At 40.8% G+C, this 27,952-nt stretch overlaps 1 long non-coding RNA gene across 1 annotated transcript; it reads right to left on the reverse strand.

Annotated features, from left to right (window-relative positions):
• Window positions 1-9,061: 9,061 nt before the first annotated feature.
• Window positions 9,062-27,893, reverse strand: LOC122644256. The gene is made up of 3 exons (XR_006330261.1): window positions 27,883-27,893; window positions 23,560-23,563; window positions 9,062-9,151 (listed from the first exon to the last, which is right to left on the reverse strand). It is a non-coding gene; the product is annotated as an uncharacterized LOC122644256 (long non-coding RNA).
• Between the last annotated feature and the right edge of the window lie 59 nt (window positions 27,894-27,952).

A 27,952-nucleotide genomic window follows, 5' to 3' on the forward strand; every position in this document is an offset into this window, starting at 1 on the left:
GAGATACTGTAGAGGAGGAATTGATTGCCTTCAAGGTGGGCATTAGATTCAGTAAGCTGAAGTGGAGCAGCATGTTGACCCATCCAGACTTCTTCTACCCCACATTAGTCAGGGAGTTTTACTCCAATTTGGTGCTAGTCAAAGAGGATGCAGAGGGCATTAGGTTAACCTCATTCGTGAAGGGGGTAACCATTGCCTTTAATGAAGTGGAATTGGGGATACTTCTGAGCATTTCTACAGAAGGAGATAGAGTCTACTATTATCCAGGCAGCGACCCTAACAGATGCCTGTCCTCTACAGACCATCAGAAGTTGTATAAGACACTTACCAATCACAAGACTGATGAAAATGATGACCTTCCAAGGTTCAGCCCCTCTCAGTGAGTTCTCACTTTCATTGCCAAGACCAACTTGGCTCCCTCTAAAGGACACAGCACCCAGCCTCCTTTGATGGCAGTGGCACTGGCATACTCCCTCTATACTAGCCAGTAGACATGTCTTCCTTATGTGATCATCTAGCACATGGCTCAAGCGGTGGCTAATCCTCGCCGCAAGAACACCTTGCCATATGGTAGACTGCTCACCCAGATTTTTCTTCATTTTGGAGTAGACCTCGACCATGAACCCAAGGGAACAAGCTCCGAAGGCCTTTTGGGTTTGATGCATTACAGAGGATGGGATTGTATTGTGACTATTATAGCTTCGGGAAGCCGGTCAGATATGGGGAGGGTGGAGGGCCCCGAGAGATTGATGATGAGGATGATGATATAGAGTTTATGGGATCCAGACCACATTCTGCAGGGACTTCTAGTGCCAGGGATGCAGGTGCAGGTGATGTTCTTTTGGCCATCAGGCGGATGAATCTGAGAATGAGGGATTTGAAGAAATCAAGGGGTAGTTTCTCTTCTCACAGTCAGCGTCTCGAGAGGATTAAAAAGGAATTGAACAACATCAACACTTTCCTCTTCTATAGTAGCAACGAGAGGACTGGTGATCGTGATGGCATGGAGAGCTAGCCCCACTTCTCTTTTCAAAAATCAGAAGTTGTCTTCAATTTGGACTTTTCCTGACTTGCTTTGGATGTGTTGGAACTCTTTTACTTTTAACTTTTCTCTATTTTCTCCCCTTTTTTTTTTTTTTGATCAATTAGTTTCAAAAGTTTGGTGGTGATGGAAATGTATATTTTGGGTTGGAAGGGATACAATTACCTCCAAGGGAGGGATCTGAACAATTAGACTGATAGAACTAGCTCAATATATCTATATTTATATATTTACCTATTTCCCTTAAGTTATGGGCTTTGCATGGATTATTATTTATTATTATGGATTGTCCATCTATCACTCACTTAGGGGCCTAACAATGCAGCATAACAGTTACCACTCAAACAACATGCACTTCAAGTCCTAGATTCCATAGTTGCCTATTATCTTCTAGAATTCTCAGCTACACCACAACCAATCTTTTCCTATGTCTGCATACACTTATTTATGATCTTGAAACTTTTAATTTAGAACCTAATTTCTGAGAATAAATCAAATGGTTACGCCAGACTGTGGTCGGTGCAGAGCATCACGCTCTGATACCAAGCTGTCACGCCCCCATCCCAATAAAAGGTATTTTATAAAAAACAAAAAAAAGGGGTGACTGGAACGACCAGTGTCATCCCAATACTATCAATATCACAGATACAGTGTCCTGAGCCATAGTCTAACCAATTATCAAAGCATGATAATGTCAGGGAACGTAAACCAATGGAATAAATTATTCCAATTAAAGAGATTGAAATTAGCGAAAGCGTAAATCATTTAAAATTTGGATAATACAAGGTATCAGTTCTCTAATGATAACATATATTACAGTTACAATATCCCGTATCCATCCAATAAATTTCGTATATTTACACATAAAATCCATACATGAATGAAGATGAATACAGGAGCAAAGATATAAATCATGCCACAAGGGCACTATTCTTGGGTGTACATCGACATCCAAGTCCAAACCATCGGCTCCACTTGATTCGCATCCGTAGGAGCTCATCAAGAGGTCACCTGCATATCAACTAAAAGAGGTTACGCAATGGGATTAGCTCCACAAGCTAGTGAGAGAGTAAAGGGGAATGCACATACACACAAACACGCAATTATGAATCAATCCATGATGCATGCACATGGTAGATTCATTTTCCACCTAGCACACAATTCTAAGTTAAGTATATACTACTGTGATAACTCGGGAGACACTGTGGGTCACTTAACTTATCGCCATAATGAAGCCTCAGTTATCACAAGAGACCCTATGCCGAGTGGCAGACCCCGATAGCCATCACTACCCCTGACCTGGCCTCTCTCCCCCATAGGCAATAGGTGCTCAGACTATCCAATACATAAACCCCTATTGGTAAGGGTCGTAGCATAAGGGAACAAGAATCCTAACCATAGATATACTACATGCAAGTCCTATCGTCCCGAGAGGTATTCTGGGTGCATCAACGTCCCATTCCATCTAGTACCCGGGTACCAGCACGGCACGGCGCATACAGGTTAGGATGACAGTCAATAAGTTTTATAATTTATTATGGGGTTCCGATATCGGTACACCCGACACCGTGACCCGATATAATAATGAAAACCTTACCACATCACATTCTTAGCAGTTCACAATCAAGATAAGTAATGCAAATGTGTAAGATGCTTATAAATCATATAATAGCATGATATAGAATATTTAATATACATCCAAGCCCAAACAAATCACCCAAAACCCACTCACCTAACTTGGGTATCACCCGGCGTGGTTGACATGAATCTCACTGGTGCACCTTCTATCTATCGAATTGGGTAGCCTAAGAACATGAGAGTAAGTGTTAAATGATGTATAAAGTGGTCCCATGTTATGTCTCCAAAGTTAAAATGGGGTTTCAAACAAGACAACACGGACGGACCCACGGACAGAAGAAGCAGGGTGAGTCCGTCCCTGACTCCGTTCAGGCAAATAAGTCAAAATATGAGGGACGGATCCACGGATGGAACTTCCACCTGAATCCGTTCCTGCATCCGTTCGGTCCCTGAGACCTACCCGAGAGATAATGGAACTACAGATGGAACCTCTTTATAACTCCGTCCCTACATCTGTTCGGTCCCTGAGACATTCCCAAGAGGGAACGGAACCATGGACGGAGGTAATAGAATAAATCTGTTCCTGGCTCTGCTCGAACCAGCTACCAAAATACATTGGATGGACTTACGGACGGAACCATGATGGTGACTCCGTCCGTGCATCCGTCGGGGTTCTTTTCAAGATTTCTTAAGGTTATCTTCTCCATCTTGGAACCTGGAGTTCACATGGCACTCAAGGTCATGGAGGGGAGTCTTAGGCCTTCCTAGGGTCACTAGAACCTAGGTCTACTTCAAGGATCCAAGATCACACATGGATCTAACTCCTTTTTGGTCCAATGTAGGGTTTGGGGTTTGAAAACCAGGGAATCAGCAACAAATGATGCAAGGTGGCTGATAGGAGCCTACATTAGATATTAGTCTTCACTATTAGAGTCCCATTTAAGGGCTAAGCCTCACCTTGAGTCCCAAATGGAACCTTAAGTCAGTCCAAACTCAATAAACCTACTCAACTCAAGAATAGAAATGGAGAAGAGGGAGGTACCAAGAGATAGAACATACCTTGGTGAGTGGAGCTCCAATCCCAGCTTCAGCTAGCCTTGAATATCCACCTCCTCCTTTCTCCTTCTTCCCTTTTTTTTTTTTCTTTTCTTCAATCCTTGTCCAAACAACAAGAGGAGGTAAGGTAGGGCAGCAAAACCCCTTTGGCTTGCCTTCCATCTTCTTCCTTTCCCCTCCCATTCTTCTTCCTTACTTCTTCTTCTTTTTCCTTTCCTCTTCTCCTCCACGGTTTGGCTTGGAGGGTGAGAGATGGGAGAATATTGGGCTAAGCCCTATCTTTTAAAGATCAAAAGAGGCCTTAGGGCTTGTTTGCCTAGGTGCCCCTAAGACTAAGGATAGTCCTTTAGGTTTAAGTGGGCCTTAGGGCCTATTTGGCTAAGGTCACAAACCCTATTAAGTCTAATTGGTTAGGATACATTTGGCTTAGCCTAAGGTCCTATAAAGGCATGCTAGTTTTAGGACTTGTTTGGCTCAAGCTAAATAAAAGAACCCATTATTTATTTTAGTTAAGTCTTGTAGGACCACTTTCATGGCCCAACTAATCAAAAGAAGGTAAGGGTGGGAGTTCATCTTGTCCGAGGACCTAGTTATTGTGTTCGGAACATAGGGACGTGGGTCTCACATGAAAATACAACAAAAGGGCAAGAAATAGTATGGACGGATCCATGGATAGAACCAGTCTGGTGAGTTCGTTCGTGACTCCGTTGCTGCTGTTAGAACCCAAAGCACAAGGAATGTTGCGGGGCTTTGACCCGTACTTTTAGGACTTCGAGGGGATACTTATATTAGAATTTAGGGTTCAAGGTCACAGGTGTTGGCCATTAGCATCGTAGTATTACCCGTTTAGTAAAAGTCCAATTTAACCCAGGGTATTAGGATATATTTTGGGTGCGGGTGTAACAGCCCTCCTGCTCGTGATGATTCTCCCAGCCATCGAGATATCCACCTACAATATCATCTAAAAGAGAATATACAAGGGTATGAGCTCCACCGAACCCGTGAATGAAATATAACCATGCAAGCACAACCATGGGACTATATGCATAATGTTCATTGTTATTATTAAGCCACCTAACAATCAGACTAAGGCAGGTATAGTGCTACTATAATCCCCAATACATGTATCCCAGGTGTGGGCCTTTAACCCCTTCTCATGATACACCCATTGAGTTGTCAGAGAAAACCAGTCGTCTCCAACATCCACTCCATGGTCAGCCTGACCAGCCCTCTATGATTGGTCTGTGATACCATCTTTCTTGAAGACGGGTACCCAACCGAAAAAACCTGTGGTATTAGTTTTCTCATAGACATCCAACACCTTAACCCCTGTTGGCAAGGGTTCGTAGCATGGGTTATGATACCCTAACCATATGCATTCTATATGACATAGTACGAGTTGGGTGGTACCCCGCATCCCATTCGACAAACCACCACCAGCCTCGTTTCCAAGCCGGCTACGACATCTAAACAAATAGATTATAAGTAAGCAGTTGCATCAACCGTTCTCAATACAGATCCAATGAAACAAGAGAATGTAAATTAAGACAGCAGAATAAAGTTTATTATCATTGTCATAACTCATCAGTCATATTATACCTACACATATGGTGTAGTTCCACTCACCTTGTTCAAGTCCTGTTTGCCAGTCGGTCTGCCTGGTCCCGATTGGACTCTGACATAGCACTTCATACCCGGGGATATAACCTATGTTAATGGGACCATTAGAACATGTTAAATACTGTTTAGAAAGGGTTAAAGTCCTAGGGTTGGCCTAGGGTAGGTTGGGTTCAGATTTGGATGCCAAACAGTTAAGTTAGCAATCTTTGGGACTTGCACTGGGCTTTAGGGTGAAATGCCCAGTGCATCATCCTGAGATGCAAAATATAGCAATTTTATGGATTTTCCATGGGGTTCACTTATTCTTAGTCCCAACAGTCTTAGAAAATGATTGCAAGATCCCCCCCCCCCGGGTTGGTCTATGACACAGTGGTGGTTCCTGACCCCTTTTGGGTCCATTGGTGCACCCAGGGCATGGATATCAACAAGGGTGGATGGGGTAGGGTTTTAAGATGATTTTCATGTCCCCCATGCTGTTCTAGGGCTGTGGGTGAGGATCCAAAAAGGCTAGAATCAAGTCTGACCACAAACAGCAACACTGGGCGTTTGGGTGTAATGCCCAGTGCATCGCCCAGTCCCTGTTTAACACGAGATTTCTGAGTCTAAAATAGAATTTTCTTGTTGGTTTCACCCCAAATTCGATTTGGGATGACCCCAGAGAGTAGTAACACTTATATTGAGGATATTATAATGGGCTTACATGATCCTATCCAAGATTAGCTAATGGGTTGATGGATTGGGTTCATGCATCAAAGGATCAAGCTAGTATGGCTATAATCAGACTTCTAGGTATCAATAATTCATATAAACAACATGAATTCAGGTTATATTTACCTATTACAGTAGCAAATCTAAGCTATAAAACAATAACCACAACATGCATGCAAGAATCGATGTCTCTATTCTATCATTTATGTGATATATACATGATCTAGTATAAGACTGCTCTATACACAGGGCTGGAATAGGAAATCTATGCACCTACAACTTGTAATAGTACAAAAGGAAAGGAAAACATATGCAAGAAGGCTTGCATACAATGATCCACGGCTCAGCTATGCACTCTACATGATTCTACACAAGGAAACATAGTAGGATATGGCTATATGGTTGAGTCTTTGGAATTCCCATACATGGAACAGAATCTGGGAAGCATGAGGGGGGGGTAGGATAGGTTCTCTAGGGGTTACCTTCAAGCTTAGAGAACTCAGCCAAGACTCCTAGGCTTCACTCTCCTTCTTCTCTTCTTCCTCTCCTTCCTTCTCCCTCTCTTTCCTTCTTTCTCTTTTCCTCTCCAACATTTTGAACAGTAGGAGATGAAATCTAAAAATGAGCCATCTATTTATAGGCCTTGGGTAACTAAGGCCTATTTGGCCAAGGCTTCCCCCCAATGAAAATGCATTTTTCACTTGCTTCTCTCTATTTAACTCTATGTCGATGGGGCCCACATGGTTCTAAGGCTGGGGGATGGCTCCTATAAGTCCTACTGGATGTTTTGAAGGAGTTCAATAGCAAAGCACTTGGTTCCCACAAGTTTGGAATGAAAAATATAGGTTCCAACAACTCTGGGAGTTGCACTGGGCATTTGGGTGCATCTCCCAGAGAATGCAGCTTTTGCTGATTTTGCATTAGCTCAACACAAGGGCTGCGGCTTTAACATGGGCACTTTCTCCCACACATTTACCAAAGTAAATCAGGTATGAATGTGGGCATGGCCCCTAGGAATTTATTACGGAGTGATTACTTGGTGTGGGAGTTGTACATCTGATGATGCACAGAGTAGTTGCATGGTGATGATACCCATTTTCTTACTAGTAAGTAGGATGCCATCAGTGGGGGCTCCTCACTGATCATAATCACTGGAGTGATACACCACAAGGTGCTTGAGTGAGTGACCTTAGGCTCTAATCCTACAAGCAAGGTTCCAGTCAGATTGGGGCAGGTTTAACATTTAACCACCAATGAATATGACTTAGAATGCTTACCTTCATTCAATTCATTAGTAATCCTCCTTGCTCTGTACAATTTCCAACTCTCTATTGAGATAAAAAACTTTTTTCTTCAAAAGGTCAAGCATAATTTCATATCATATATTTGGGTCTGCTTTAAACTCAAAAGCAAGTGTCCTTGCAATCCATGTGGATGTGACCCCAAAATTTTTGTTCACAGGTCTACATGTGTGCACTGGGTTATATGATTTTATCATATATGTACCTGCCTTATCCACATGTGAAGCATGAATCCTCCATGCACAGTTCAAACTTTCACATACAATAGTCATCCTAATCCTTTCATTCTTCTTCCTCATTAGATTGAATCCCACTTGAACAGAGAAGGATTGTATATGCTCCCTGAAAATATCCACTTTGGCAAATACCATTCCACATTCCATATTCAATTTCCCAAATGCATCTACATAATTCTATTGTTGTGTAAAGCCTTTATGGTTTTTATCCGAGTTGTAATCGGATATGTCATTAGTATCCTCATCACTGAACTCTTTTTCTTCTTCATTATAGCCACTATCACTGTCATTCCATCATTGTTATATTTATCCTTTCCTTCATTCAATTGTTTTCCCAGTCCTCATCATCTGATTCATCTGACCATCTGACTCATCAGATATTTGAACAGTTTCATCACTATACATAACATTACTGCTACTTGCTTCTGCCTTGTTACTCCCTTGTACTATATCACCACCCCTCCTGATTGTTTGTTTTGGCACTCTTATATTATTACTAGTCTGACTATTAAATGCTTCAACACCAACATTTACTGTAGAACCCATACCTTGGCCTTCAAATCTTAGCCTCCTTGATACAGTCTTTCTACAAACTAAAGTACTTGTCAAGTTATTAATAGTGTAAGTACTTGTATCCAACATACTTAATTCAACATTATCAACCTCTACATTGATCACTCACATTTTATGCAACTCAAACGTTTCCACAACTTCACCATAAAAAACCACCACCAATTCATCACCCTTACCTGGTGGTATGCATTTCATTGAAAAATTGAGAGTTCTTCTTGCATCAATATGATTAAGTACTATGTTGTATATATCTTGAACCATGTCAATATAAGAATACTCATCAGCATCAACCACCATAGATTGATCATTCAAGTGCCGTTGGAAATAAATCTCATAAATAGTCATTTTATATTAGTTTGTGCATTATGTTCAGTAACTAAATTCCAATAAGTTTCACAAAGGCTATAAAGTAAGATCAAATAGTATATCAAATAAAAGCTATACAATTTATGCCCTAACAATCACTGATGATATTGAGAGATTGTTAAGTAATAGCAGAGAACTAGTTGGGCAGCATAATTGGCCACATAGAACCAAGTAGACCCAGTCCCCTGTGTACATTTCAAAGTCTTTTAAACTTTCGTCCACTGCATGCCCTCAGTCAAAGGGGGCATTCTGTAGACACAGTAAATTTTGGCACCTTAGAAGTATGCCTTGGCGATGATGATCAAAGCCCGGTTAGCTCGCGTGGTGACTAGATAACGAAAAATTATCATTTTACCTTTACCCAACTTTTTGTAACTAGACTGTCCCAAATAGAGCCAAAACCCCTAGGATAGCCTTATTTAACCATTTTAAACTCACATGTTAAATTTCACTCCATTTTGGCACCTTTTGTGAAACATTCATATCAGCCACTTGAGGTTGGTCTACGATCTACGTTCGCAGAGTCAGAGATCCTTACTAACTTCGCACACTAATTTAGCTATCGATCATTTCTTTACAGTAAGAAAAAGATGTTAGAAGGTGCAAAATCAATAGGTGCCGGAGCTGCTACAATTGCTTCAGCGGGAGCCGCTGTCGGTATTGGAAACGTCCTTCGCTTAGATAATGAAGACCAATTCGAGGTTTGAAATTCATAAATGAAGTAGTTAATGGTGGGGCTACCATTATCCTTTGTGTAATGATTAATCTTGTATGTGTTCCTAAGAATAAGAAAAGGAATTTGTCCATTTTCTGAGGCCTTTTGCTGGTTCCTATGCCCCACCCCCCGCCTGCCCGGCACCTAACTAATCCGATGCGCAACATTAGGCGATTTTATAGGGCCGAAAGCAGCAGCATTCATTCCACCTGGGAGTAGGTTCCGGCTGCTCTTTCTGTGATGCTATTTCGACCTTGTAAAGATATTAGGACTTTCACCTAAGACCTTGAATGGATCCACAGACAGAAAACATTCGATCAGTTTCCCAGCATGACACGCTATGATCACCGTCAAAGACAGGATTCGAGCCTTTGTCCCCATTGCTTGTTAGTTAAGTAGGGAGAGAGAACGCCCCATCTCTTGATTATGAAGATCACTTTCACAGCAAGCACGAATGCGTGAGAAGCTTCACCATTATGTAAATTGACATGATCTCCTCGGGAAAGCATGATGCCTGACTTACCCCTGCTTTCCCAAATGGTAGACCAAATTCTCGATATCCGGACCACCTAATTTAGTCTGAAACACTTTGGATGACCTTATTTAATCATATTAATCTTCCACGTAAAGTTTTGGCCAAATCGGATAACTTTTATGAAAATGACCGTTTTACCCTTAGCATGGTTCTCAGTATCTGGGTCACCTGATGTGACCCAAATCATTTGGATGACCTTATTTTATCATATTGTGCTTGCACATAAAATTTCATGTAATTCTAGTATCATTTGGACCTTGATCGGTGTGAAACAACTTATTTTGGCAAAATACGACCACATCAGTCGTACGGATGGAAAATAAGTTTTGCGCCCTTCGTAGAGATATGAAGAGTATCAAAAGCAGCCACACGGATTGAAAAATATTGACACTTTAATATGGACCCTTTAAATTGGAATCTTTTTAAATAAATAAAAAAAGTTGTCCAACCTGAGTCCAACCGGGTTTACCCGACCCGGCCCAACCAGTCTTGACCCATCCTTGCTGGACATGTTGGCAGCCTAGGGGTGTCAGCAAGCTACAAGGCCTAAGGCCCACGTGCAGAGCTTATGGCCATGCACCTGGCCACAGCCAGCCAGCACGCCATGCGCACAGGTCAAGCCCACCAGCCCTAACCCCATGTCTTGTCAACTTCCATTGAATGCCAAGGTTCTTTTGAACATTTTATCAAACACATTTTTGCCAATAAATAGGTTGCGATTTGGAAGGGTAAGACACCCAAAAAATTCATGAAAAAATTACCTTTGTCAAGCTCGTTCTCTTATCTTTCAATCCCTATTAACAAAATCCCAAGATAATGTTCCAATAGCCATAAAAAATTCCACAAATACCCCTTGTTCACCACTCTTGCCATTCAGAGCAACCACACATGGAGAGGCTTTCGGCGCTTTCTAGCACCAATTTCGGCCATAAAAGGATATTTAAACTGAGCTCAGACACTTCCACGCTTCAAGATTAGTTTTCTATATTTTGTATTTATTTTATGTATTTTCTTTGATTTTCTTTAGCTAAAAGAGGCTGTTTTTAGTTAAAATATCTTCAAAAATATCACAAGAGTGATAAAATTCTGAAAATTTTAGGGAAGATGTTTTCCACTGTGTTTGATGTCAATTAATTTTCCCGAGCTCCAAATCATGCTTTTGTGACATTTTTTCCCCTGTGAGTGTTTTAAAATTGTGTGCAACTTGAACTTGTGGAAGAAGATTTAGATTTGTCTACTATGATGCATGAAAAGGCCATGATTTGAAAAGCAGGGACCTTCTTTGGTTTGGACCAAAATAGCATTGTCTTTCACATTTTTCTCTTTTTTGTCATTTTTGGCATTACAGAAAATATAATAAATATAATTAATGAGTAAAATTAGTTGGGAAATTATATAGTACAAATTTCATATGTTCCACCTTTAAGATGCATTATCCACTGACCTACATGCTCATATCATGCCATACATGCTTCCCCTCCCCTCTTTGGACATGGATGTAATTTTTTGATTTGTTGCAAAAAATGAGAAAATACAAAAATAATGTTTTTATGCAATACATATTGTTTTAAGTTGTTTTAGAAAGATTTCATGTGCATACATGCATATCATGTGTTGTAATCATGCATAAAGAGTTTACCAAAAAAAAAATCATGCATAAAGAGTCATTCTTGCTTTCGGGGGTATTTTGGTAATTTACCAAGTGCAAGCCTAAAGTAACCCTCCAATAGCCTTATTTGGAATGTTTAGTAATTTCAGGATGTTTAATGACATATAAAATGCTTGGGATGACTTAAAAGTTCTTGCCCTAGCATTTTTACCATTTTGCCCTTTAGGGTTATTTTGGTCATTTTGCAATCGAATCATGTTTAGGGCCCGGAAAGGTTCCTGTCACTTCCTTTGCATGTTTTAACATTCATAAACATATCTTAAGCATAAGTTTGCATTTTCATGAGTTTTTCATTGATATTTACATTTTTACCCTCCTGGGGCATTTTTGTAACTTTGGTCATTTTGACCCCTAAGGCATTTTGTTTATCAATATTCTCCATGATATTACCATTTTCCTAGGGTCTTTAAAATTTTGTAAAGTTGACCATGTTGTTGACCAGGTTTTCTAACTTAGGTAAATCACATTAACTAGATTAATTAGGGTGCATAATACATATAACACAACAATATACAATAGAGTTTTGTCTAGGAAGACCTGCTGTTGGCCGAGCGGTTGTTGGGTTCCTAGTACCTTTCCAGCCCATTACTTGACATTTACCCTAGAGATCTAGAGCAGACCAACCATTGAGTCTCAGACTTAAGTTAATGCCTTTTTGGGAAGGGCAGACACCATTTGTGGGTCCTAGACCTTGATCTAGGTGGTGACTCTCTATCATCACCAACAACAACAATCCCCGCTCCGCTTCCACGCTCAGGTGTGCTAGATCGCAGATTGATTTTCGTCCGTTGTACCTATAGGGACCGTTGATACCGATATGGATTGAACAATTCCATTGATTTGATGTTGATCCATAAAACCATGGTGTGGATTCCTCTAGTGCTCCCTTAAATGACAAAACTATTGTGAGCATTTTCATTAATTTTTTTGCGGCATAAAAATTGGTTTTTTTTTTGTAAGAGCCACAAAATCTTAGAATGATCATACATCCCTCTTGAGCACACGGAGAGAGGAGAGTGGCATCACAAATTAAGGAATTGGTATCAGATCAGATCGATCATATTGGTCAATTTATATGGATATCGATATGATGCTATCAATAAAAGGTGTTTATTTTTTTTTATTTCAGTTGATTTGGATCCATAGGACCGATTTATGGTAATACATATATCGATATCATATATCAACAGTGACCAATGCTGAATTGAATAAGGTGAACTAAATCCTTGAGTGGCAATGTGGCATAGGGTTGGTGAGAGAAAGAGAGGGTAAGGGGTTTGTCTTTTGTTTATTTTTCTAGTGTGACCCCATCTTAAGAGGAGAAGAGAAAGGGGTACAACAATATTAATGTGTCAAAGACCAAAGTTCACTATATTCCTAATTTCACAGCATCCACTAAATGTGAGTTGGAGGTGAGATTCCACATCACCCTAACCTCTATCGTCAATATATATTTGAGTATTCCCCACACAGAAAGCAAGCTCCGAAAATCACATTACTCTGACTTGATTCAGCAGGTTAACATGAGACTTCAAACCTAAATACTTAATTTCAATAGGAAAAGCTTCTTTGATCCAATCTACACTTTTTTCCATGCCTCCACACTTTGTGTCATACTTTCGTCTTCCTCGCCTTCCTGCAGTTATCCATCAAGAGCTTGATTCCATTAGCAGGAAGTTGTTTTGGTCCAAAGAGGATAGATGTAACATTCCTACAGTCAGCTGGACTACAATTTGTCAACCCAAAAGATGTGGTAGCCTAAACATTATCTGACCCAATGAATCAAGCTTTGCTTGCAAAGAAAGCTTGGGAGCTATTGGTCCCTAACAATTTGTTATGGGTAAGATAATGAAACATAAGTATTTCCCCCATTCAGATCATCTTCATGCTTCCATCCCAGCAAGCGCTTCTTGGGATGAAAATCCATTATGGGAGCTCTTGCTCTGCTCAAAGGGGGTTTGTTTTTTCAAGTTGGAGATGGTCAATCCATAAACCCCTGAATAGATTTTTGGATACCCAATTTGCATCCTCTCGCTGCCCCTTTTCCCCTTCATCCGCAAGCACCCCAATCTGTTGAGCTTCTTATTGATCGTCTCTCCAAGACTTCAAATTCGGAGCTGGTTCATTACTGGTGGCCCCTAGATATTGCTCAATAGATACTATCTATTCCTTTACAAATAAAAAATAAAAAAAAAAAATAAAAAATAAAAACGGATACTAATCTATTCTTATACCTTTATTTCTGAGGGTAGATAAATATATCTAGCTCCTAGCCATACAAGATAGATGCTCCTCACCCTTACCCAGTTACGTTAAAGTTATGGCACACCCCAACCGCTCCAAAAGTTCAAATCTTTTCATGGAAATTTTTACATGGTCGCATCCCTATTGTTGTCCTCCTTTCGAGCTGGGGTCTCCACATATATCCATACTGTTCCAGATGAATTGACAGTGTTTCGGATCTAAACCGTATCTTCCTAAGGTGCCCCATGGCACAAGAAATCTGGGTGAACACCTAAGGGGTTGTGATTATAAAAGCACAATAGAAAGGGAGGGGGAACTATGTGGCATAGCTGAACTTGTGTAGTCCCCCCTGGCTGAATTTTCTATCTCCCCACTCTCTTGCTCTCTTTGTGAGTTGTGCTTGTGTGGTTATGGTTTTTAAAACCCTAAATCATTGGTGAATAATTGCATTCGCTCGCTTTGATTTGGAGATTCAAGAGTTCATCTTCTTGAAAAGAGTTGATCTTCTTCAAATCCCATGGTTGCTCGAGTGTGGAAGAACTATTATTTGGAGGAGGAACTACACTTGCAGTTCTCAGGTAACCTATGTTTCTCATTTAATTGTTGTTATGGGAAGAGATCTCAAACTTGAATGCAAAGGTAAATAACCAATTTGATTCTGCTGCGCATTCAGGTAACCTGATTTCCCAACAATATCTTGCTATAAGATTTTGATGGCGAAGTATTAAGATATGAAATAATATTATTGCCTTAAGCTTTGAGAGATTACAAGATTGTGTATATATAGGTGAAGGTGAGAGGAATCCACAAGTTGGAAACTCAATCAATATTACCATATAGAGAGAGATATGATTGAGAGAGATTATAGAGATCACAAGGATTGCATACAATAATGGAAAGGTAGGATTGCATGGGATTGCATGCAATAATGGAAAGAACTAAGATGGAAGGTTGTTATGACTGATACACCCCCTCAAGATGAAGATTCGAGAGATCTAATCTTCAGCTTGTCCCGAAGAAAAGAAAATCGCATCGTGCCGAGCCCTTTGTTACATCCGTGCCCAAAATACACCCTAATATCTCAGGCCAAATTGAATTTTTACTAACGGGTGTCGCCATGATGCCAACGGTCAACACATGTGACCTTGGACCGTAACAGTCAAAGGGAAAGCTCGAACACAAGGATTGTATTCACACCTTGATGGGCGATTGGACCACACAATGGGTAAGCTTTAAACCCTAAATGTTTGATATACAAACCCCCCCTCGAAGTCCTGAATATGTGGACCAAAGCCCCATATCCCCTACTATTGATTTTGGCCTTGACAGCAGGAATGGATCCACTGCTGGTGAATCCGTCCGATAATTCGTCCATGCTGTCATGTTGGTTTTATGTGTTTTCTCATGTGGGATCCACGTGCCTGTGTCCAGAACCACGGGGCTATGCCCCCGGACATGGAGGACCACACTCTTGACCTTTGAATGTTGATTTTGCTATGTCGTGGGGCCCATAAGGCATAACTAAAATAAATAATGATTTTTCTTTTAATTGGACCGAGCCAAACAAGCCCTAGACAAAAATACATTTTAGGGCCTTAAACTAAGCCAAACATACCCTAACTAATTGGACCTAGGGGCTTAGGACCTTAGCCAAACTGGTCCTAAGGCCCAACTTGAATTAAATGGATTCTTAAGTTTAAGGACCTAGGCAAATAGGCCCTAAGGCCAATTTCAAAACATAAAAGAAGGGCATTAGCTCCTTAGCTCTTTCATTTTCCCAAATCAAAAACCGTGGGAGAGAAAGGAAAGAAAGAGGAAAGAAAGAAGAAGAAGAAGAAGAAGGAAGGAGAGGAAGAAGAAGAAGAGAAGGGAAGGGAGAAGAGAGGAAGTTGCTGTCCTCCCCTCCTATACCTCATCTCCTCCCTCCCCTCCTGCTGTCCGGGCAAGGAAAGAAGAAAAAGGAAGGAAAAGAAGGAAGAGGGAGAAGAAGAAAAGGAAAGAAAGGAAGAAGAAAAGGAAAGAAAGGAAAGCCATCTCTCCTCCTCCATTTCTCTGTTTATTAGCTTAGGATTTTGGATTTTGGGGTTGGGGATGACCTTGTATTCCACTTGGGACTCAATTCCCTTGTGTGGGAGACATGATTCTAGTCCCTTAGGATGCATTTGCACACCCTTGCATCTCTCTTTGAAGTGCCATTCAACCAAACCTTGCAAACCTAGGTTTTTCACCCAAAAACCCAAGTTTGAGTTGGGTAATTGGTTATGGATCATATATGGCTTAATAAATTATGTCATTAGGGTTATTAGGACCCTAATGAACTTTAGGAACCATCCCTACAAGCCTTTGAAGCCATTGGTGGCCTTGGGGATCGATTTGGAGGAGATTCGGAGTTGAAAACTCATTTTTGCTGCAAACGGACCCAACAATGGACTCACCATCATGCCTCCGTCCGTGGATACGTCCCTCTCGGGTGTGTCTCAGGGTTCAAATGGATGAACGGACGGATTCACACAAGTGGATCCGTTTGTGAATCCGTTCGCAGTTGACAGCTTGACTGCTGCTCAGTGTTTTGGCCATAACTTTGTTTATACATATCATATCGATGTGATTCAAGTTGTGTTGTAAAATAAACTCAAAGGGATATATTGACCCAATACAAACAAAAGACCCTCAAAAGTGGGCCCAAACCTAGATGATATATTTTAACAGCAACTTTAGAACATGCTTGTAATCCAGTGACTTCGCCACATCGTGGCTGCTTGTGTAAGGCTTGATAAATATTATTGGGAGTTAATTATCACCTAAATTGACCTCTAAGTGTACCAATTAAATGACCTATTGTGATGCCAAGGTCTACCCTTGATGCCCTCAAAACCCCCCTTACTGTCCTATGGGACCTGTGACCTCAACCTAGAAATGGATAAGCCCTAAGGTGATTCCAAACCCTTGAATCCCCAAGACTAATGCCTAGGCTAGGCCATGGTAGTCTTGTTAGACCTTGAAGTGATCCTTTTGGAATCCTATGGTCCCAATACCTTTAATGGTGAAGATTGGAAGAGAGAGACTTAAGAATTTCTTGTTCAAGCCTGAACAGATCTAGGAATGGACCTAGACTGTTGCCTCCACTCCTTAGTCCGTTCGTATTGTGTTTTTCTATACACAATAGTAACACTTGGGGACTCCTAATGGGATCCCTCCACACATATTCTAACACTTGCTCTCATACCTTTAGGCTGTCAAGCTCGTACGGGAGAGCGTGTACCAAAGTAAACACTAATAGACACCCCGAACATTACACGAATCATTGGTGAGTGGGGGTTGGACTTTGTTTGATCATTGAGTGATTCTATGTTTAAATACTATATTTTGTTACAATTAAGTTACTTGTTATACTTCATGCATAATGCATATTTGCATTATTTACCTATGATTATGTTCATGTGTATGTTAGTTGATGGCTATACGTTGTGATTGTGTTGGAAATGGATGAAATGATAATGTGGTTGTTTAATGTCTCTTATCATGTATTATATTTGGCCTGTCATGTGCCCGAAATACCTCTCGATAGGATAGATTCATATACCAATTTGCATATTGGGTTTGTAATTGTGTTAAAAGGGACACGGGTGGTAGATGTGTGAGTTCCTACACCGTGATCGCCTTATTGATAAACCAGCCCAGGGATTGAGGGTGTGTTCCAATACCATAGTTGGGATTAACAGAGGTTTGCTGGGAGACCGATGGTGTATTCCGAGACCAGTAGGATTCCACTGACATAGTTAGGGTCATATTGGTGGGGATCGAGGATAAGTTCTGGTACCAGGGATATGGCTCTACTATGTCGTAGATTAATGGTGTTGTATCATTGGGAAACGAGGGTAAGTTCTGGTACCAGGGATACAGTTCCATTACTCTACACAGCATAGCATTCACGCATACATTTCATCTCATCATCATCAACAACATCATTCATCATTATTCATGTTACATATCGTACTATTGTGTATGTTGCATGACTATAAATTGGATTTGATGTGCAAGTCATCATTGGTGGTATGGGACGTTAAAGATGTTCGCTCATTAGGTTCGGCTTGTAGTCCCATATTTGTTGTGTGTGTGTGGTTCAATTTCTTGCTCATTAGGCTACTGGAGCTCACCCCTCGGGGAACCCTCCTTTTTAGAATGTGTTGCAGGTAGTACTATATCAAGGTGCAATGGAGGACTTGGTCGATGCGGATGCAAAAGCTGGATTATGGATGTTGATACTTTAAATGTTTTCTTTATTTCATGCTGCATGTGTTACTGCATTTTGATGTAATGTTCTCTTTTCCATGTATTTTAAATCATCATTTAATATAATAACTTTTAGATTAAGTGTGTTACTCAAAGATAATCTTTGTGTATGTAATATTACTGTAGCTATTTTCCCTAAATGAGAATTAGCAGTATTTATTACAAGTCTTTTGGTGTTTTGATATTAGTTCTGATTCTCGTTTGTGTGACTATGAGGTAAGCCACTACATCGAGATCCTCGTAGTGGTTAGGATGTTGGAAAGCATCCTAGTCATACCCCTTTTATAGTATTTTATCCCTTGTAGAGATGGGGGTGTGACAAACATGGTATCAGAGCATTCATGCTCTCGCTTAACTAACAGTCCAGCTGAACCTTAGGTGCACTGGTTTATACTTAAAGTCTTAACAACAAACTTAAACAATAGTAAAGATAATTGGAACAATATGCATAAAACTACACCTTGCATGCAATGATGTTCTTGATTACATTACAACAACAACCTTAGGTTTTACTACTTTGAGTGCAAACTTATAATAAGGATAGCAAGAAAAGTACAACTAAAACTTTGTTAGAAACAAAGAAATACATAAAGAAAAGAGCATAAAACATTAGTATAAACTGGAGCCTGAGTGACACCACCACTCCGCTGCATAGGTACTTCTTCTATGTATGCTACAACCTGTGATATCTATTATGTTTGTTTACTGCCTTTGTTTATTGGTGCAAGTCCTTTGACAGGATTTTTCTATGGCTCACACCTGATCAAGTAGGAGTCTGTCTCCTCTGAGAGAACATCATGGTGACCCTTCAGACACAACTCGATCGGATGTCCCTATTGCCCAAGCCAATCTAGACGAGGCAACGGTATTGGGAGACTTACTGCGAAATATGCAATAAGAGAATCGGGCATTCATGCAGGCCTAGGGTACTCAATTATTGACTGTTGTGCAAGAGAGAGAAAGGCAACCAATACCTCTAGCACCTGAGTAGGTTGATGCCTCAAAGTTGACTGAAAGGTTCCAGAAACTTAACCCCTCCACTTTTACAAAGGAGACCACTGATCTCTTCTATGCGGCACAATGGATAAGGGACATGGAGAGAATCTTCAAGGTACTTCAATGTGCAGATGAAGATAAGATCAGGTGTGCTGTCTTCCAATTTAGAGGCGAGGTTGATTCTTGGTGGCAGTCCACTAAAGATAACTTCAGGCAACTGCATCCCAATCCTACATGGGGTCAGTTCATGAATACCTTCCTGGGAAACTACTTTCCTCAGAGCTTTTACAATTAGAAGGAGGTTGAGTTCATGAGCCTGACCTAGGGACCCAAGTCAGTCCTTGAACACTAGTAGATTTTTTAAGAGCTCTTCTATTTTGCTCCCGTGCATATGAAGCCTGATGTCGTCAAGGCCAAGAAATTTGAGAAGGGGCTGAGACCTAGTATTATCACATCTGTGGTGTTACACAATCTCCCCTCTTATGCAGAAGTGGTCCAGGTTGCCAAAGTGATTGAGGACAAACAGCGAGAGAACTACCGTGCTCTCAAGATGGTACGTTAGAGGCTAGTGGCGTTCCCAAATTCTAGGGGACCAAGCGAGGCACAGGAGAGGCAATACCTCGGCTCAACTTCAATACAGAGCAGCACACCAAAAGTGACCCAGAAGTTTCAGTCACCCCCACCCATAGTGACACCGTCGCCGTATGGACCAAACATCCGTTGCTACACCTGTCACCAGTTAGGGCACATGTCCAGGAGTTGTTCGCAAGGCGAGCCTATGAATACACCATACGTGCGATCCCGACCGACCATTTGCTACCACAACTATAATCAGCTGGGTCATAAGTCTAGGAGCTACCCACAAGGATAAACCCAGTCATGATGGCAGGTATATCACATGACTCACCGTACCTATTCATGCTTGTATTTGTGCTCCCTCACTTGTTTAGCACAAAGTTTAATTAATTATGTGTTAGTTGGCTTATTTGCTTATATGTTATTATTATTATTATTATTATTAGTTTTTCTTTCTTTCTTTCTTTCTGTGCATGTTTTTCTGAGGTTGCGAGTGAGTAGTGTAGTCGATGTTTTGCTTTGGTGAGTGTTTTGTTTAATGTGTTGGCATAGTTAGTTCTTTCGAGGTTGAAAATGGAAACAAGAACTGAAGGATTTGACAAAACTTTACTCAATAATATGTATGAGTGGAGTAATGGGTCACCGAATGTCCCCTCCGTTATTGGGAGCGAACAGCAGGGGTTCCATCAATATTCCAATTCATTCTAAAGTTGAGTTAGGTATTGGAGAACCGGAAGTGAAAGTTTTTAGAACAAAAGCCTTGTAAGAAAGTAGTACAAATCTAACCTTGCAACCCAAATAATGGAAGTATGACATTGGGCATGATCCAGAGGGTTAGTTGGACCTTTTGTTTCCTTATGGTTGTGTCCAAAGATCGAACCTCTTGGGCTCTTATGTATGTTGACCTATAACCCATAGGTCCCAGGATCGTCTTAAACTACATCATTAGAGGTGAATGTTGCTAGAAACCTGAGTCCAGGCAACTCAAATCAGACAAAAGAGTTATATCACTACAAAAAAATCGAACCTGGAGTTGCTGGTAGAGGGTGTTACCTTGTCTATGGCAGCCTTATCAGTACAGTTGACACTAGTGGAAAAGATCAAGTCGGCCCCGATTTTCGTTGAGGAGTTTCAAGGAATAAGTGAGGCAATCAAAGAAGATGCACAATAAGAACAGGACTTCACTTTGACTGAGAATGGTGTTCTCATGTTTAGAGATCGGTTGTGCGTACCTAGTGATGCTCAGTTAAGGAAGGGGGTGTTATCTGAAGCCCATAACTCTCTTTATCCAATTCACCCAGGTAGCTACAGAGACTTGAAAGAGCGCTATTGGTGGAGTGGGATGAAGAGAGATTTAGCTGAATTTGTGGCAAAATGTCTCACATGTCAGCAGGTGAAGGCGGATAGGCAGTGACCTCATGGCCTTTTACAGTCGTTACCCATTCCGGAGTGGAAGTGGGAGTATATTACCATGGACTTTGTCATTGGGTTACCCCGTACACCTAGAGGCGTTGATGCCATATGGGTGGTAGTTGATAGATTGATGAAGACAGCTCATTTCATCCCTATGAGGATCACTTACTCGATGGACAAGCTAGTTTGCTTGTATATTGGTAATGTGGTTTGACTGCATGGAGTACCAGTTGGTATCATCTCTGACCGTGATCCCAGATTTCCATCAAAGCTCTAGAGTGGGTTTCAGAAAGCAATGGGTACCGTGTTGAGTTTTAGTATGGTCTTCCACCCTCAGACAAACGGACAATCAGAGAGAACCATTCAGACTTTAGAAGATATGCTTCAGGCCTGCGCCATTAATATGCAAAGCAGTTGGGATGAGCACATCTCACTCATTGAGTTTACTTATAACAACAGTTACCAAACCACTATTGGGATGAGGTGGGTGAACGTCGCATCCTTGATCCCGAGTGGATCCAGTCAACAAATAAGAAAGTGAATTTGATTTGTGAGCGAATCAAGGCAGCCCAATCTAGACGAAAGGGTTATGCGGATCAGCATGAAGGGCAAGTTGAGCCCAAGATTTATTGGGCCGTATGAGATCCTTACAAGGAATTGGGCCAGTGGCTTACTGGTCGGCATTCCCGCCATCCTGGGATGGTGCATGATGTCTTCCACGTGTTCGTGTTGTGAAAGTACGTTCACAACCCGAGCCATGTTCTATCTCAGGAACCGTCGGAGCTCACAGCAGATATGACCTATAAGGAACTGCCAGAGAAGATTCTGGATGGTAAGATTTTACACCTTCGCAATCGACCCATCCACTACGTGAAGGTGAAGTGGTGCAATCATTCGAAAGAAGAAGAAGCATCTTGGAAAACAAAAGTGAAAATGCGGGCGAAGTACCCTTTACTGGGTTATTTACAAGGCACGTCAAATTTTGAGGATGAAATTTCTTATAAAGTTGGGGAAATGTTACACCCGTGCCTAAAATACACCCTAATATCCCGGGCCAAATTGAATTTTTACTGATGGGTGTCGCCACAATGCCTACAGTCAACACATGTAACCTTGGACCATAACAGTCAAAGGGAAAGCTTGAACACAAGGATTGAATTCACACCTTGATGGGCGATTGGACCACACAATGGGTAAGCTTTGAACCCTAAATATTTGATATACAAACCCCCCTCAAAGTCTTGGATATGTGGGCCAAAGCCCCACATCCTCTACTGTTGATTTTGGCCTTGATAGTAGGAATGGACCCACGAACGGATCCACTGGTGGTGAATCCGTCCGACAATCCGTCCATGCTGTCATGCTGGTTTTATGTGTTTTCTAGTGTGGGACCCACGTGCCCGTGTCCCAGACTTCGGGGCTATGCCCCCAGACATGGTGGATCCCACCCTTGACCTTTGAATGTTGATTTTGCTATGTCGTGGGGCCCACAAAGCTTAACTAAAACAAAAAATGATTTTTCTTTTAATTGGACCGAGCCAAACAAGCCCTAGACTAAAATACAATTTAGGACCGTAAATTAAGCCAAACATACCCTAACTAATTGGACCTAGGGGCTTAGGACCTTAGCCAAACTGGTCCTAAGGCCCAACTTGAATTAAAAGGATTCTTATGTTTAAGGACCTAGGCAAACAGGCCCTAAGGCCCATTTCAAGTCATAAAAGAAGGGCATGAGATCCTTAGCTTTTTCATTTTCTCAAATCAGAAATCGTGGGAGAGAAAGGAAAGAAGAGGAAAGCAAGAAGAAGAAGAGAAGGGAAGGGAGAAGAGAGGAAGCTGTTGTCCTCCCCTCCTATACCTCATCTCCTCCCTCCCCTCTTGCTATCCGGGCAAGGAAAGAAGAAAAAGAAAGGAAAAGAAGGAAGAGGGAGAAGAAGAAAAGGAAAGAAAGGAAGAGGAGAAGAAGGAGAAGGAATGAGGTCAAGAAGGCTCACCTAGCCTTGTCCTTGCTGCCTCCATTGAAGGTAAGCCATCTCTCCTCCTCCATTTCTCTATTTATTAGCTTAGGGTTTTGGATTTTGGGGTTGGGGATGGCTTTGTATTCCACTTGGGACTCAATGCCCTTGTGTGGGGACATGATTCTAGTCCCTTGGGATGCCTTTGCACACCCTTGCACCTCTCTTCGAAGTGTCATTCAACCAAACCTTGCAAACCCAGGTTTTTCACCCAAAAACCCAACTTTGGGTTGGGTAATTGGGTATGTGATGAGGACATTTATGTGTGAAATCTTAGGGCATAAAACATACATTTTACCACATTGGACAGAGTTACTCGGTGCTTTCTTGTGCTTTTCAGGGTTTAGGTGAATTATTGTGAAAAGGGAGGAGATGATACTAAGGAGATGTTTTTAAGTTTTTTCAAGGTGTTAATAGTATAGATGCATAGCCCATCGAGTCAGCTTCACAACGGTTCAAACGACACTTGATTCCGAGTTGAAACGAAGAAGTTATGGCCGTTTCCGTAACGACGCGCGAAAATGGTGTATAGGGGTTTATTTATAATTATTGACAGTCGGACGGGGACAAAGTGAAGCGGAAGTTCGGATTCCAGGAGCCTTAACGTAATTATCAGAAGTTACTTTACTGTACCCCAAAGATTCCATTTGGAAGGCTCTGGACAGTCCAACTTCAACTTGAGATATGTTGGGCTCCCCAACTCCGAATTGGACGAAATTTGGATCTATTTTGGGTGATTTTTCGCAAGAAACACAATGGTGAGGCCTATATAAGCACCCCATGCTCCACGTTTTTTGAAAGACAGAATGGGTATTTTATTTATTCTTGAAGGAATCCTAGTCATCACCCTTACTCTCTCTCTCCTCCAACTTCTCAAGGGCACTTCTGGAATTCTACTTGGGATAGATTTATATTTTCTCATCTATGAAAGGTTAAAAAACCAAAGATGCTTTGATTTTATTGCTTGGAGAAGATATCTACAAAGAAAAGGAAGCACTTATTAGAATTGGAAGTTTATTTTTCTAGAAATAGAAGGTCTATGTAAACAATCTTCTCTTCTTCTTCTTTCCTTTTTTTTTTTTCTTTTTTCTTAGGATTCAAGGCATTGTAAAAGAGGAAAGAGAAGAGAATATTCTCTTTTCTTAGGGAATATTTCTCCTATACTTCCATCTTCTCTCTTCTCCTCTCTTCCACCTATAAATACCCCGTACTTCTCTTGTAAAAATTGCTCATTCACTTAGTGAAATTTCTTCTCTTCTTCTCCTTCTAATTTGTGATTTTTTGCTTTTCTAAGTTCTAGTTTACTTTTATGATTTTTAGTTAATGGTTATAATAGGTTTAGTTTATGCTTTGATTTCAATTTAAGTCTTCAATTGGATTGTAATTTCTTAATTCTAGTTTAGGTTTTAAGCCTTCTAGTCTAAGTTCTTAAGTTGATGACAAGACTTGAAGATTTAGAAGAGGAGGCCATGGTAAGTTTATGCAAGTATTCAAGCTTTTTAATTACATTCATGCAAGCACATCCAGGTTTTACTATCTAAACTCTCAATCTCATTCTCCATCTCCTATATCTCTCTTTATCTTCTTCTTTTTCTCCCTCTATTTCTTTTATTTTAATTTTATATGGTTGTGGTTTATGGATGCATTTTTATTCTCTTATTTCTTTTTATGTGGTTAGTATGTGTGGCTACATTTTTATTCCTTTCAATTCGCTTTAGTTTGATAGGTTAGATGCTCATGTATTAGGACGCCGATTTAATCCCTTAATTTTGTTAGATGCTTATGAACTAGGATGCATTGATTTTCATTAGTTTAATTAGTTTAATTTAACACTTTAATTTGGTTCACTTTGCATTACTTTTAAGTTAGTTAAATAGAGTGGCGTATATCTTCTCGTGTTCAACCCGTAGCTATGATTGACCTGTACGCTTGTGGTTTTATTTTAACTCAAACAAGTTTTTGGCGCCGTTGCCGAGGAGATTATTGTCCATTTTATTTATCTGATTTTTAAGTAGTTCGAAGTGTTTTAGTTTATTATTTTCTCTTCTTTTTTTTGAAAAAAAAAAAAATCAGTTTTTGAAAACCTCTTCTTGTTTCTCTTCTGTTTCAAATAGTGTGCGCCCAATCTAAAGTCCTTCATATGCTTCAACCCTCCATCTTTTGGTGTCCCTCATATGATTAAGTTACCTACGACGCTACATCTTGACTTGGTTGGTGGGATTGACATGTGACTTATCTTTGGAGGTGACCACTCTTGATAACAGGAAAGCGACATAGTGAGAGTGTTGGAAACATAAATGTATAGTAGACCTCCATTCTACATCAAAATCCATATTGCAGTCGCACGTAGGTGGCTATAGAAGACTATACGGGTTCCCTTGCTGTCAACCTATATGGCATCCTTACAGCTTTTGAACCATTGTTTCGCTTTTTGAGGGATAGAGATGCACTATCTACCTAGGGCTCCCTCTTGTTTCTATTTTTTTTTTTTTTTTTTTAAGTATTTTATTTTTCTTTGATTTTCTAAAGGAGACCTCATATCTGTTTAGGTGGCTAAGGTGTGGACTCGTGATTCAAGTAATCGTCTTATTAGAAGACCACCTTTGACCATGGGTGACCAACAACCCAAGACTCTTAAGGATAGGTTTTACCCCACCAGGGCTGTACAGCCCTCATGCATTAGTCTGTCTATTGTTACAGGGACTAACTATGAACTCAAGACTAACTTCATCAGCATGCTACCCCATTTCCATGGGATGGCTAATGAGGATGCATATCTCTTCTTTAGAGAATTTGAGGAGGTCTGTTTTCTAATTAAGGTCCAGAATTTGACTGATGATGCAGTTAGGCTTAGGTTTATACCCTTTGCCCTGAAAGACCAGGCCAAGAAGTGGCTCTATGGATTGCTAACAAACTCCATTAATACATGGGATAAGTTCACCATTGTCTTTTTGAGAAAATTCTTCCCTCTTCACAAGACCAATAAGCTTAAAAGTGACATCCTCCAGTTCAGGCAGAAACCACATGGGTCCTTTTCTAAATTCATGGAAAGATTTAAGGACCTCCTCTTAGAATGCCCTCACCATGGTTTTGACTTGTGCCAGCTATGCCAAATTATTTATGAGGGTATTGATTATCAGACCAAGCAACTTGTAGAATCTATGTGTCCAGCAGGCTTTACTTCTTTTTCTGAGGAGAATGATGCATGGACATTCTTAAACAACTTGGCTGATAAGACTAGGGAATGGGAATCTTCCCAAGAGGCTGAAAGGACCACTAAGGGGTATCTCATTGAGAGTATGCCATCCAAGGAGGCCAAACTTGACAGCCTCATAAAACGGTTGGAGTCCATAGTTCTTAAAGAGTCTATACTAGTTAATCCAGTCAACAGGTCAACCATATGTCGATATGCAGTTGGTGTCAAACCCCTGGACACCTTTCTGAGGAATACCCCAACACCTTGGTGGGCAATTTCAGCACTGAGAATGTAAGTGCTCTCTACCAAAATAACCCATATAGTAATACTTACAATCCAGGATGGAGAAATCACCCCAATTTCTCCTGGAATCAAGGGAACCAAGCAGGCCCATCCAACTTAACCATTAAGGCCAGCTTGGTGCCCAAAGGCCTAACTATGCATCACAAAGCCAAGGAATGTCTCCTAACCCCTTTCCCCCTCATCCTCATCCAGGACCTTCTATTAATTCTGCTAGGCCTCCTCTCCTTGCACCTTATCAGCAACCCCTAGGGTTTACCAATACAGAAGAGGCAACAAGACTGAATGAGATGGACAACAAGATACCTCTTCTCATGACAAGCCACAATAACATGGAAAAACAACTCACCCAGCTTGTCACAATCCTGCATAAGAGGGAAACAGGAAAGTTACCTAGCCAACCTGAGCCAAATCCTAGGCATCAGGTTTATATTCAGCAAGGTACCCAAGCTCCTCCAACCAATGTTGCACAAAGCCAACAGCACCAAGGGCCCTCCAGACAGGTAAATGTTGCTTATACTTTAAGGAGTGGCAGTGAGTATCAACAGGCTAGTGCTCCTCAATCTTTACCATCTCATACTCCTATTGACTCTCCCCCTTCTAAAGAGGCCATTGAAGTGCCTACTGTTCCGGGTTTGTCTGATGAACCTAAAGATATACTAGATGATTTGGTTGAGGAAACCAAAGAGGATTCTATTGAGGAAGTTAAAAAGACCAACCCTGAAAGAATTTATACCCCACCTATCCCTTTCCCAAATAGGTTGGTTAGCAAGAAGTCTCCTTCTGTGGAGAAGATATTGGATGTGTTTAAACAGGTTCAGGTGAATATCCCCTTATTGGATGCTATTGCCCAGATCCCCGCTTATGCTAAAGTCCTCAAAGACTTATGTACCCAAAAACGGACCACCAATGTGCCCAAAAAGACATTTTTGGCTGCTAACATTAGTTTTCTAATCTCATAGCTAGTAGCAGCTAAACATAAGGATCCTGGAAGCCCCACCATCTCTTCCACTATAGGCCATACCACTATTGATCATGCCTTATTAGACCTTGGTGCAAGTGTGAACCTCTTACTCTTTCATGTCTACCAACAACTGGGATTAAGAGAACTGAAACCGACCAAAATTACTCTTCAACTTGCAAATCGATCGATTAAAGTTCCTAAGGGAATGATTGAGGATGTCCTATTAAAGGTTGGGGAATTTATTTTTCCTGTGGATTTTATTGTTTTAGATACCCAACCCACTACCAACTTCAAGGACCAAATCCCAATCATATTGGGTAGACCATTCCTAGCTACCAGTAATGCTTTAATCAATTGTAGGAATGGTCTCATGAAATTATCTTTTGACAATATTTCTGTTGACTTCAATGTGTTTAGGTTGGGTAAGCAGCCTGATATGGATGACGAGGTGCATATGCTTCAAGGATTTCCCCATGATATTAATACGTTCTTTGAGATTGATTTTGATTCGGGATTTCAAGAATGTATATAGGAATTGGAGGGTGTTGATGATACC

The sequence above is a fragment of the Telopea speciosissima genome, chromosome 10 (genome assembly GCF_018873765.1).
Source record: "Telopea speciosissima isolate NSW1024214 ecotype Mountain lineage chromosome 10, Tspe_v1, whole genome shotgun sequence".
NCBI classification, from domain to species: domain Eukaryota; kingdom Viridiplantae; phylum Streptophyta; class Magnoliopsida; order Proteales; family Proteaceae; genus Telopea; species Telopea speciosissima.